The sequence below is a fragment of the Mustela putorius genome, unplaced genomic scaffold (assembly GCF_011764305.1).
Source record: "Mustela putorius furo isolate JIRA1106 unplaced genomic scaffold, ASM1176430v1.1 tig00000874_pilon_pilon_pilon, whole genome shotgun sequence".
NCBI lineage: Eukaryota > Metazoa > Chordata > Mammalia > Carnivora > Mustelidae > Mustela > Mustela putorius.
In genome coordinates, this window is record NW_025421505.1 from 8,504,881 (window position 1) to 8,516,461 (window position 11,581).

Below are 11,581 nucleotides of genomic sequence, written 5' to 3' on the forward strand. Positions count from 1 at the left end.
CTTCATTTCTAAGGCTGAATCATGTTCCATGGTTATAAACCACATTTTGTTTATCCATTCATCTGTCAGTGGACACTTGGGTGGCTTCCACCTTTTGGCTATTGTGAGAAAGGCTGCTTTGAATATGGGTAATTCTACTTTCAATTTTGGGGGCCATTTAGGCTGCAGTGGAATTCTGTGTTTAATATTTTAAGGAACCACCATGTTTTGTCCCCACAAATGAACTATTTTATGTCATTCCTTCATAGGGCAGAACAAGATGGCCATTTATGGATCTACCTCATTTTGTTTATCCTTTTCCCCATGGACGGACATTTGCATTGTTTCTGGTTTTTGCCTATTGTGAACTCTGCTGCTATGAATATTCCTGTACATTTTTGTTTGTTTGCTTGAACCAGTGTTTTCAATTTTGGGGGTATATATCTAGGAGTACAATTGTTGAACCATATGGTAATTCTGCTTTGATCTATCTGAATAAATGCCAAACTATTTTACATGTAGACTGAACCATTTTTCACAAGTGAGTTTAAGGGTTTCAGTTTCTCAACATCCTCTTACTATTTTTAGTTTTCTTGATCATAGTGATTCTACTTGTGTAAAAGGGCATCTAACTGGTTTAAATCTTCATTTCCATAAAAGATTCTTAAAATCTATTCATGTGCTATTCACCATTTGTATGATTTCTCTGGAGAAGGGTCTATCCAAGTCCTTCGTCCATTTCAAAAATGGGATTGTCTTTTTGTTGAGTTATAAGAGCTCTTTACATATTCTGGGCAACAGAGTCTTATTAGATAAATAATCTACAAATATTTCCCTCCATTCTGGGTTTTTTCACTTTCTGGATAGTATCTTCTGATGCACAAATATTTTTAAATTTTTTACATTTCTTTAAAAAAATTTTTTTTAAAGACTTTTATTTATTTATTTATTTGACAGACAGAGAGGCAGGGAAGGCAGGGAAGCAGGTTCCCTGTTGAGCAGAGAGCCTGATGCGGGGCTCGATCCCAGGACCCTGGGATCATGCCCCGAGCCAAAGGCAGAGGCCTTAACCCACTGAGCCACCCAGGCACCCCTTCATTTCTTTTTTAACAGTGAGTGAGTGAGCAAGTGGACAGTGAGCAAGTGGACAGGTGCAGAAGGAGAAGGACAGAGAATCTTCAGTAGGCCCCACATTCAGTGTGGAGCCTGACGTGGGGCTCAATCTCATGACCCTGAGATCATGATCTGAGCCAAAATTAAGAGTCAGATGGTTAACCAACTGAGCCACCCAGGCTCCTGGGACAGATTTTTAATTTTGAGGATATTATTTTATCTATTTTTTTTCTTTCCCTTCTTATGCTTTGGTGCCAGATCTAAAAACATTGCTAAATCCAAGGTTATGAAGATTTATCCCCATTTGTTTCTTCTAGAGTTTATAATTTTACCTCTTACATTTAAGCCTTTAACTTATTTTGAATTAATATTTATATGTGATGTGAGGTAAGGGTCCAGTGCCATTCCTCTGTACATGGATAGTGGATTGTCTACCACCCTTTGCTGAAAAGATCATTCTGTCCCCTAGTGTAATGTTGTCCACCCTTGTCAAAATTCAGTGGACCATAGATGAAGGGGTTTATTTCTGGGTTCTCAGTTAAATTCCACTGATCTGTATGCATACTTTAAATTTTTTTAAAATTTTATTTATTTAAAAATTTTTTTAACTTAAATTCAATTAATTAACATATAACGTATTATTTGTTTCAGGGTGTATGCCTACCTTTACAACAGTATCACAATGTTTTGTTTACTGTTGCTTTGTATTAAGATTTGAACTTTGGAAATGTGACCTTTCACCTTTGATTTTCTTTTTCAGGATGGTTTTGGCTATCTTGCGTTCCCTTAAAATTCCATATGACTGTTATGATTAGCTTGTGCATTTCTTCCCAAAGGCCTTTGTGAAATTTCTTGGGGACACATTGAATTTCCACATTGCTTTGTGTACTGTTGCCATCCTATCAATAGTATGTCTTGTCATTACCATGGGGTGTCCTCAGATTTATTTAGGTTTCCCTTACTTTCTTTCTGCAATGTTTTGTAATTTTTGGTGTACAAGCTGTACACATTGATTACAGCTATTCCTATGTATATTGTCAATGTTGATATTCCTTAAAATGGAATTATTTTCTTTAATTCCTTTTTGGATGATTCATTGCTAGCGTATACAAATAAGAGAGATTTTTGTGTATTGATACTTTGTCCTGTAACTTTGCAGAATTAGGGAACTGGCTGTAATAATTTTTTGTTGATTCTTTAGGCAACTCTGTATATAAGATGATGCCATCTCTGTTCTCTGAATAGAGCTAGTTCTAGTATTTCCTTTCACATGTGGATTCCTTATTTCTTGCCATATTGTTCTGGGTAGAATTCTCAGTACAATACTGAGCAAGGAGTGAAAGCCAGCATGATGGACAGAGTAGAGCTGTCGGTCCTCAAAATTGAGTGTGATGTTTGATTAGGGTTAGGGTGGGGTTAGGATTAGGGCTTATGGTTAGGGTTTTCCTGTTCTCAGCTGTACAGAGCCCATTCTTCTCCAGTAACCAGTAGAGTGATCTTTTCAGGACATAAATGTTGAGCCTCTATGTGATCCACTCCCCAGCTGCTTGTTCTTCCCAGCCTTTCCTCTCCCACCATGTCCCCCCCTCCCCTGTGGGCCTCCCAGGTGTGTGGTCATCCCACATGTGCCTTGGAACTGACCCCAGGCCTTTACATTGCCTTCTGCCAGGAACACTCTTCTCTCCCCCTGCTTCCTGTCTGGCTTGTTACCCTGATGTCTGGACTTGTCCCCCTGGTGACCTGACTCATGTCTGCTGGCTGTGTTTGGCCTTGCCCCCAATTTAAATGTAGTGCTCACTTTCCCTGTGTGAGCAACTTACTAAGCTGCTAGGTATGGGGCAGGCACAGGGAAGTAGCCTTAGTGTCTGTGAAAAAAATCCATCTCAGGGCACCTGGGTGGCTCAGTCATTAAACATCTGCCTTTGGCTCAGGTCATGATCCCAGGGTCCTGGGATTGAACCCCACCATGGTGACCTCCCTGATCAGTGGGGAGCCTGCTTCTCCTTCTCCCAGTCCCCCTGCTTGTGTTCCCTCTCTAGCTGTCTCTCTCTTTGTCAAATAAATAAAATCTTTTAAAAAATCAGTCTCAGAGGGGCGTACCACCCTTGCTGACAATGGGGGAGCTGTTGTCCCCACAGGTGATCCCCTCAGAGAGTCAAGACTTCCAACTTTTTAAGGCTCAGGAGATGTAGACCTGGACCTGGAAGCTTATGCTCTTGAATTCATGGCTGGGGCCTAAGCAAGCCCCCTTTTCTTCCAGCGGTCCTCTTTCTCCTTCCTTGCCCATGGGCTGGACCTGATTCCTGATCTGGGGGAGTTCAAGGGTGACCACTCCTAGGAATAGCAGGGTTGACTGATGGACCTTGTCAGCAAGAGTCCCAGTAGCCTTCAAGGGAGAACCTTATGGGGTTGGAGACAACAACTCTGTGGGGACCAGCGACAGCCCACTCAAAGCAAAGTGGGGCAGGAGGCCAGCCCTGCTGATTGTAGCCAGTCTGTAGGCCACAGAAAGGAGGCCTGTGCCGGAAGGTGCTCTACGCCTTGCAGATGGGGAAAGGACCTGCAGGGGGTCGGCCAGGAGAGGGCACCTGTTGGGTTTGCCTGGGAGCTCGGCACAGGGGGAGTGTTCCTGGCTCCAGCATTCTGACTGTGGGGTTGGTTTCCCACCTCTGAAGCCTCAGGCTCCCCTTTGTATGATGGGGGTGCTGATGGCCTCCCTCTCTGGGAGCAGAAGGAAAGGAGGTCCCACAAGCAGACTTGCTCTGGACAGACTGAGAGAGTGGCTGTTGCTTAAAGCAGCCCAGGGCCTGTCCCCTTGAAGAAGGTGCACACATCCATGGCCCACAGCTCTGGGGTCCTTGCACCACCTCTGACAGTAACCCTCCTCCTGCCTTGTCCCTTGTCTCTGTCGACAGGTGGTCTTCCTGGAGCTGTTCCTACAGAGGGCAGAGAAGCCCATCATAGTAGGACACAGGGTCGCCTACTAGGTCATCACCAACCAGTGGGCTGCCAGTCCCCTGTACCCCCCCTGGGAGGGCTGAAGGTGGTGGTCCTCGAGGTCCCTGGCACCCCGCACTGGCAGGACGTGCCCATGCAGCACATGGCGATGGTCAGCCGCTTCTGTGAGCAGCACTTCCTCCATGAGGTGGATGACCTGGTGTGCTCAGAAGTGGACATGAGGTTCTGTGACCATGTGGGCATGGAGATCCTATCCCCCCTCTTTGGCACCCTGCACCCCAGTTTCTACTGGGTGTCCCATGAAGACTTCAGCTACCAGTGCCGGCCACAGTCCCAGGCCCACATCCCCAGGGTCCAGGGTGACATTTACTACATGGGGGCCATTTTTGGGGGGGTGGTGGTAGAGGTTCACTGACTGACCTTGGCCTGTCAACAGGTGATGGAGATCAACGTGGCCAATGGGCCAATGGCCACACACAACAAGGGATACATCTAGGCTCTTTCCACAGTTTAGCTGTTGTGGACATTGCTGCTATGAATATTGGGGTGCAGGTGGCCCTTCATTTCACTAAATCTGTATCATTGGGGTAAATACTCAGGAGTTCAATTGCTGGGTTGTAGGGTAGCTCTATTTTCAACTTCCTGAGAAACCTCCATACTGTTCTCCAGAGTGGCTACACTAGCTTGCATTCCCACCAACAGTGTAAGAGGGTTCCTCTTTCTCCACATCCTTGCCAACACTTGCTTCCTGTGTTGTTAATTTTAGCCATTCTAACTGGGGTAAGGTGATATCTCATTATAGTTTTGATTTGTATTTCCCTCCTGTTGAGGGATGTTGAGCAATTTTTTGTGTGTCTGGTATGAGCCTCCTCAGTCTCCTCTGCTCCCCTTATTTTCCTCCTCAGCCTGAAGATGATCCCAACCAATCTGCAGCTTTGATGACAAGTTCAGTCCAGATGCCAGGAACATACCTTGGGGGTCTTGGCTTCACCTACCCCATCTGTCCTGTCCATGTCAGGTACCTGCACCCCCTCCCCAATCAGCTGGCCACCTGCTCCTCTCACAGATGTCCCCATCTCAGGAGAGGGAAACACCAAGTCCAGACCCTTGGATTCCTCTCTGACTTGTTGCTTTCCACCAACTCTCCCAGTAGTGACGTGGCTACTGGAGGACATTTGATATCCAAACCACTTAAAGGCATATGCGAGTCTCTACTGCCTGGCAATGGGTAAGAGTTGGGGCAAATAGAAAGCAAGCAGAATCACTGGAAGAAAGACTGAGTGATGAGGAGCTTTAGGGAAGAAGGGCCTGGAAGCTCTGACCTATTCCCAAGCCCCTTGGACACAGCATGCATGGGCTGGGGGCCTGCTCAGGGTTGATATGAGAAGGCCCTAGGCTCTGCCCTCTGCTGATTCTCAGTCTTGGTAAGTAGGAAGTGAAGGCCAAGACAGAGTGCTAAGAGGCCTGGCTGGTGCTGAAGGTGTATCCTGACACCCACACACCAAGAGCCCTCCTCCCAATCTGCAAAGACTGGAAGGTTTTTTGTTTGTTTGTTTTTGTTTTTGTTTTTTTTTTTAAGAAGGAGGGCAGTTTCCAGATGTTTAAGGAAATATCACCCAGTGGACAATTGACCGCTGTATTCACAGACCAGACACTATTTTGGCCACACACAACAAGGAATACAGATTTGGCAAAATCAGTTCAGAAATGTCACTAAGCCAACAGCAGAACTGCAGGAAGAGCAGCAGCAGTGAAGCCTGGGGACGGGAACAACTGGCATTTGACTTGCTGCACTGCACTCTTCACGGTGTCCCAGATCCAAAGGCAGAGAGACGAATGGTGGTGACACAGGAAAGGAATGTATTTCAGTGCAGCTGACACCAGAAGGCTGAGGACTGGCATGGTCTCAAGGTGTTGAAAACACTCCTGAGCTTTTATAGGAGGAAAATCTAGGACAAACTTTGGTGGGTAGGTGCAGGAGGTCAGTAAAATTTCAGTCAATCATTGTTTTGGGGTCCATCACGTGGGGTCTTGCTGGTTGTCAGGCAGTGGTTATTGCTTGAAGGGTTGTTTTGGTGCCCGCTGGGTCTTTGACTTGAGGTAAGAGATGAGCCTGAAGGAGGGACATCATCAGTTAGGAAGTACAGACGAAGGTCAGAGTGGAAGTGGGTAAAGGCCTCTTTCACTCTGAGAGCGGGCGAGCTCTGAGCCTCTGTTACACACCTTGCCCTGCTCATCGCCTCCAGCTGCCTGGTCCTGAGTCCTGTCCTTTTAATGAACTGGTCATCCAGTAAGCAACGTGTTTCTCTGAGTTCCATGAGCCACTCGAGCAGACTATTTGAACCCAAGGAGGAGGTTGTGGGGCCCTCTAATATGTAGCCATAGCTCAGAAACACAAGTGACCTCTCTGCCCAGCTGCTGCTTGACCACTAAGCTAAAAGCACAGGGATTCAGTGGCCACACGCAGCAAAGAGCACAGACTGGACAATGTTAGTTCAGAAAAGTCACTAAGCCAAGAGTAGCATCCACAATGAGTGGCAATAATGAAGCCTGGGGTGGGGAAGCTGTGACATTCAGGATGCTTCCATTATAATACTCATCATCACACCCTGAACTTGTCAGTGGGGCCAAGTGCCCCCGCTGGGGGTCAGGTAGCTTCCTACATGTTCCACCTGCCTCTCCCTGACTCCCCCAGCCATGCACAGCCCTGTGTGCTCCTTCCCAGCAGGGGCGGTTTTAACCAAGGCCAGGAAGATGGGATGGATTTTCCTGTCTCCATCTGCCACCACCCCCCACCCAGGGTGGTAAGAGAGGAAAGTTTTCTTCAACTCATCTTAAGGTCCCCAGCTGGGTCTAGAAATTGATAAAGACAGAGGAACAGGAGAAAAGCTGGCAAAGTGCATTGATTTTTTTGGTGGGAACCTCACAAGAACATGCAGACCAGCAGAGGCAGTTGGAGCAGACAGTTCTACGTTTTAGGCAAAGAAGCAATCATAGTGTGAAGAATTGAGAGACACAGGGTTTGAACTAGGACCAGTTAACAGTAAAAAAGTAACTAGGAGGGTGCCTAGGTGGCTCAGTGGGTTAGGCCTCTACCTTCAGCTCAGGTCATGATCTCAGGGTCCTGGGATCGAGCTCTGCATTGGGCTCTCTGCTCAGCAAGGAGCCTGCTTCCCCCTCTCTCTCTGCTTACCTCTCTGCCTACTTGTGATCCCTCTTACTGTGTCAAATAATTAAATAAAATCTTTTTTAAAAAAGTAACTAGGAAAATAAAGGTTAGTTTAATTAGGCTTGTTCTTATAGCCTAAATTCCTTGACACTGGTGAGAATCATGTCCACCCTGTGGTCTGGGGAGAGAAAGTACCACCTGGGAGTATTCTGACCTGCTTCAGGGAAGAAGGGCTGATGGCTGGATATCAGAGGGAAATTTCTGCTTCTGCTCTATGGAAAATTCTTTCAGTTTCTATATTTAATTTGTCAAGGTGCCATATTTGGGGTAGTGTGTCCTGCTCCTCACTGGCCTGGTGCTGTACTCTGTCTTCTCCTAGCATCCAGGACATTGAAGGTGCTGCTGTTGGAGACCTCCCAGCCCTGGGGCAGCCCCTTGTCCAGGGAGGTACCTGCCTCCAGGGGAGGGTTGCCTATGACTCCAGGCACCACACAGGTACCCTGTTGCTAAGGATGGTTGCCCCTCTTCGGGGAGATTGAGTGAGAGTGTGCAGACCTTACTTCAAGAAACTGACTTCATTTCCTACAAATGTCTACCCAGTAGTGGGATCCTACAGGAGTTCTATTTTTAGTATTTGGGGGAAACTCCATACTTTTCCCAGCATGGCTGTGCCAACCAAGGTCAATTCCAGATGATTTTACCTATAAACCAGAGGTTTTTCAAGAACCTGTCCAGCAGAGAACATGAGAACATTTTCAAGACCTTGCAAAGTATACTAAGCATAGGAACAAACCAGTAACTCAGAAACTGTTGAAATACAGAACTGGTTCTCCTTCTTCCATGTCTGGCTAGTGTGCTGGTCTGTGGCTCCATCCCACCTCTGGCAGCCTGAAGGTTGACCTCCCAGGTTGGCTACCACTGAGATGGCTCTTGTTTCCAGAAATTCTTTGGGGATGTGGCTGGGTTTCTCCACCTGTGCACAGACCAAGTTGGCAACTTCTGACAGTGCAGACAAGGGGCCTCCAGGCATGGTCCCTCCCCCATCTGCCAGTAGAGCCATCACACTGAGAGTTTAGGGGGACAGGAGCTGCCCCCAGGCAAAACCACCTGAGATTCCCACTGTCCATACCTGACCTTCAGATGCTCCTCAGTTACTCCTGTGCCTCTGGTGTCTTCCTGGAACCCTGACCTGGCTGTTTTCAGACAGTTCATCCAGCAGTACCCTCACTTTCTGGGAGGGGGAGTTACTGGAATCCTCAGTGTGTCCTGCTGCCCCACCTGGATCGCTGTTTGAAGGCACATCATCTGGGCAGTCTGAGGACCCAAGACCGCAGGTCTGTGGTCTGGAGGGGTTCTGAGCAGATCTGGTGGGACGGGAGGGCTGCAAGGCACAGAGGCAGGTTTCCAGAAAGCTGTCTGGGGTCCCTGGCATTCTACCATTTCTGAATCAAAGCTCTGAGATCTTTAAAATGCCAGCAATGTTACAGCATGGGCCAAAAATTCGCATGTCTCTGTGAGCCCAGCGTAACCTAAACTACTGGTCATTTCTTGCACTTGAGCTGAGTACAAAGCATTGGGAGTGGGAGCTTGAGGGGAGTTCCTGGGCCAGACTTTGTGTTTGGGACACAGGCCATCCAGACAAGCTTGTGCTGAGTCTCAGGAAGGGGCCTGTGTGGAGCCCCCAGCTGCAGACACTGCTGTCCGCTGATGCCCCCTCAGTCTGCCCCAGTGCACCTGCTGTTGGGGGAGCCCCTTCCCCCTCCTCTCTACCTGAGGGCTTTTTCTTGCACCAGCCCTGCCCCTCCCCTGCCCATCACTGCCAACCTGCAGCCTGGGAGGGTGGATACCCTGTCAACCTCCAGCCCTAGGGACAGATCCAGTGCCGGTGGAATGTGGTCTCCCAGCTGGCCTGAGTGCCAGGACCCCATGATGCTCACTGTCCTCCTGCGGGCTCACTGTGCCACGTCCTCCCACAGGGTCCCGGGACCCAACTCCCCCTCTGCTCAGGGACCTCTCTTGGCCCAGCCTCCACACACTGGGACTGGGAGCAGGTCATCTGGACCTTCTAGACTCGCGCTTCCATGCCCATGACATGGGAACAGGCTGGCCTCACAGACTTGTCAGAGGAGAGCCTGTGCAGGAAGATGCAGGCCGCTTCAAGGGAGATGCCAGGTGACCTCAGAGGGAGCACACAGGCCTTGCACAATACATAGGGTTCATGGAGCCCAGTGTGGGATGTGGGCACCCAGCCAAGGGGCCTGGGGAATCCTGGCGAGGGTGGCCCTGGTGGGCGGAAGGGAGACCACAGAAGGGTCGCATTAAAGGCAGGAGACAAGGAAGACTACAGGACAGAGCCTCCCAAGGAAGTCGATGAAAAAGTCAGAGGATCAAAGAGTCCCTTGGGAAAACTCAGAGGCCCTGGAGATGTTGGCTGGAATGCTGTCATTTGGTCTGAAAAGTTGTGTCACAAACCCCTGTCGACACTGGATGATTTACTCTTTGTTGCTTCTAGGAATCAAGGCGTATGGGCCATTAGCACTTGCACTGCATGAGGTCTAGGATATATTTACTTTTCAGGACTAGATTTTTCTAGAGGAAGTGCTAAGCATGGGTCTCTCTGTTTTTTTTTTTTTTTTTTGGTTTTTGTTTTTGTTTTTGTTTTTGTTTTGTGCAACCGGCCTCTGTTCTCAGGAGCGGATTCCTAGTGCTCATCACCACTGGTAGCCCTGAGGACTGCCCCCTGTCATCTCCCACAGTGGACATGACCACGTGGGTTTGGGGAGTGCTCACGGATGAAGCCCCAGTGCCCAGTACAAAGCAGGGGCCCCAGATCTTCTGCTGAATGAGGGAGGGAGGGATGGGGGAGGGAGTGGGGGAGGGGAGGGAGGGGTGGGGGAGGGAGTGGGGGAGGGGAGGGAGGGGTGGACGGAAAGCAGAGAGCGGGTTATGAATGAGATGGTAAATAAGTGAGGTAGGGAAGGAGGGAGTGAAGGAGCAGGAGTCTGGTTCATACATCAGGAGCCATTATTTGGGGTGAGGTCCGAGGGCGTCACAGCCTGGGCCCTGGATGGTGGCTCAGGGCACATCCCTCTGTCCTCCCAGTGCTGACCGTCCTTCTTCTTGGCCCTGCTGTCACCCTGGATCCTCTCCACCTTCTCAAACAATTCTGAATGTTCCCAGGAGCAGGGTGGTGGTGGTGGTGGTGGTGGGGTCTCAGGAGGGGCTTCCCGGATTCTATGCCTGGACGACCCTGGGACAGTAGCTACAGGACATCCTGTCATGAGGACTGGGACCGTGGACCCCATCCATCTCCTTGAGCATGAGTGTTGTTCCATTCCCTGCTCTCTCCACCACCGCTGTGCTGAACACTCCTGACAGTGCCTCTGTGAAAAATCGTGCCAGAGTTTCTGGGGCGGAGTCTGAGGCTGAGCGCTGCTAGGTGATGGGTGCACCTGCAGCCCGGGATGGGCGCTGCTCACTGGTCTCCCAGACAGGGGTGCCCATCCCCCTTCTCTCTGGGGGACCTGCTGTGGACCTCTGGTTCTTCACATTCTCCCCGTGGCTGCCGGTCCCCAGACTAGACACCTGCCGCTCTGAGGGTGACCAGCGCTGCCTCCATAGAGTTTCCTCTGCCAGAGCCTTTCCCCAGGAGCTCCCGCATCTCTGACACATATTCCCCCTGGACTTGCACATGCCTATCCTCCCCCCTGGACTTACACGCTTTTGGTCTCTTTACCTGTGGAACCCCGTGTCTTGGAGCCTGGTTTGGAGCAGAGTCAGGTGAAACTTTTCTCTGGCCTTGGGTTGTGAGTGATGCACTTGCCCCCTGTGGTGTGTCTGCCAGCTTTCTGCGTTTCTCTGGCTTCTGTGTGGGCCACAGGAGGAACCAGCTGTGTTCTGTCTGAGGTCAGGCTGTGGTGTCCCAGCAGGAACAGGGGTCTCAACCCTGATATTGTAACCATAATCCCTAAAGGGATCTCTATGATTACATCTCATCTGTAATCCTTTGGGGGTTTCAATATCGATTAAGGGAAATTCTATGTCAATAACAGAAAAAAACGAGTCCCCTTTGAAAATAGGTGGGCAGACACAAAGGCACATATTGTGTGATTCTACACATAGAAACATCCAGAACAGGTAAAGGAACAGAGAGTGAAAGCAGCTTAGGGTTTGTGAGAGGCCAGGCTGGAGGAGAAATGGGCAGGGGGGGCTTTGGGTTCAGGGTCTCCTTTGGGGAAAGAGATGTCCTGCAGCGAGGTTCTGTGGTGTGGTGGCACAGTGTTGGGAATGTGCTTAATGCTCGTGATGTGTTCAAGTGAAAACAAGTAATTTTATTTAAAATAAATTAATAAACAGTATACA

General features: G+C 49.2%; 1 long non-coding RNA gene and 1 pseudogene across 1 annotated transcript; one reads left to right on the forward strand and one right to left on the reverse strand.

Moving 5' to 3' along the window:
* The window catches only part of LOC101681496, a 39,133-nt pseudogene extending 34,587 nt beyond the window's left edge, over positions 1-4,546 (forward strand).
* A 1,132-nt stretch (positions 4,547-5,678) lies between these two features.
* On the reverse strand, positions 5,679-11,312 carry LOC101670715. Its single transcript, XR_200849.2, has 3 exons — positions 10,956-11,312; positions 8,349-8,600; positions 5,679-6,163 (listed from the first exon to the last, which is right to left on the reverse strand). It is a non-coding gene; the product is annotated as an uncharacterized LOC101670715 (long non-coding RNA).
* Positions 11,313-11,581: the final 269 nt, after the last annotated feature.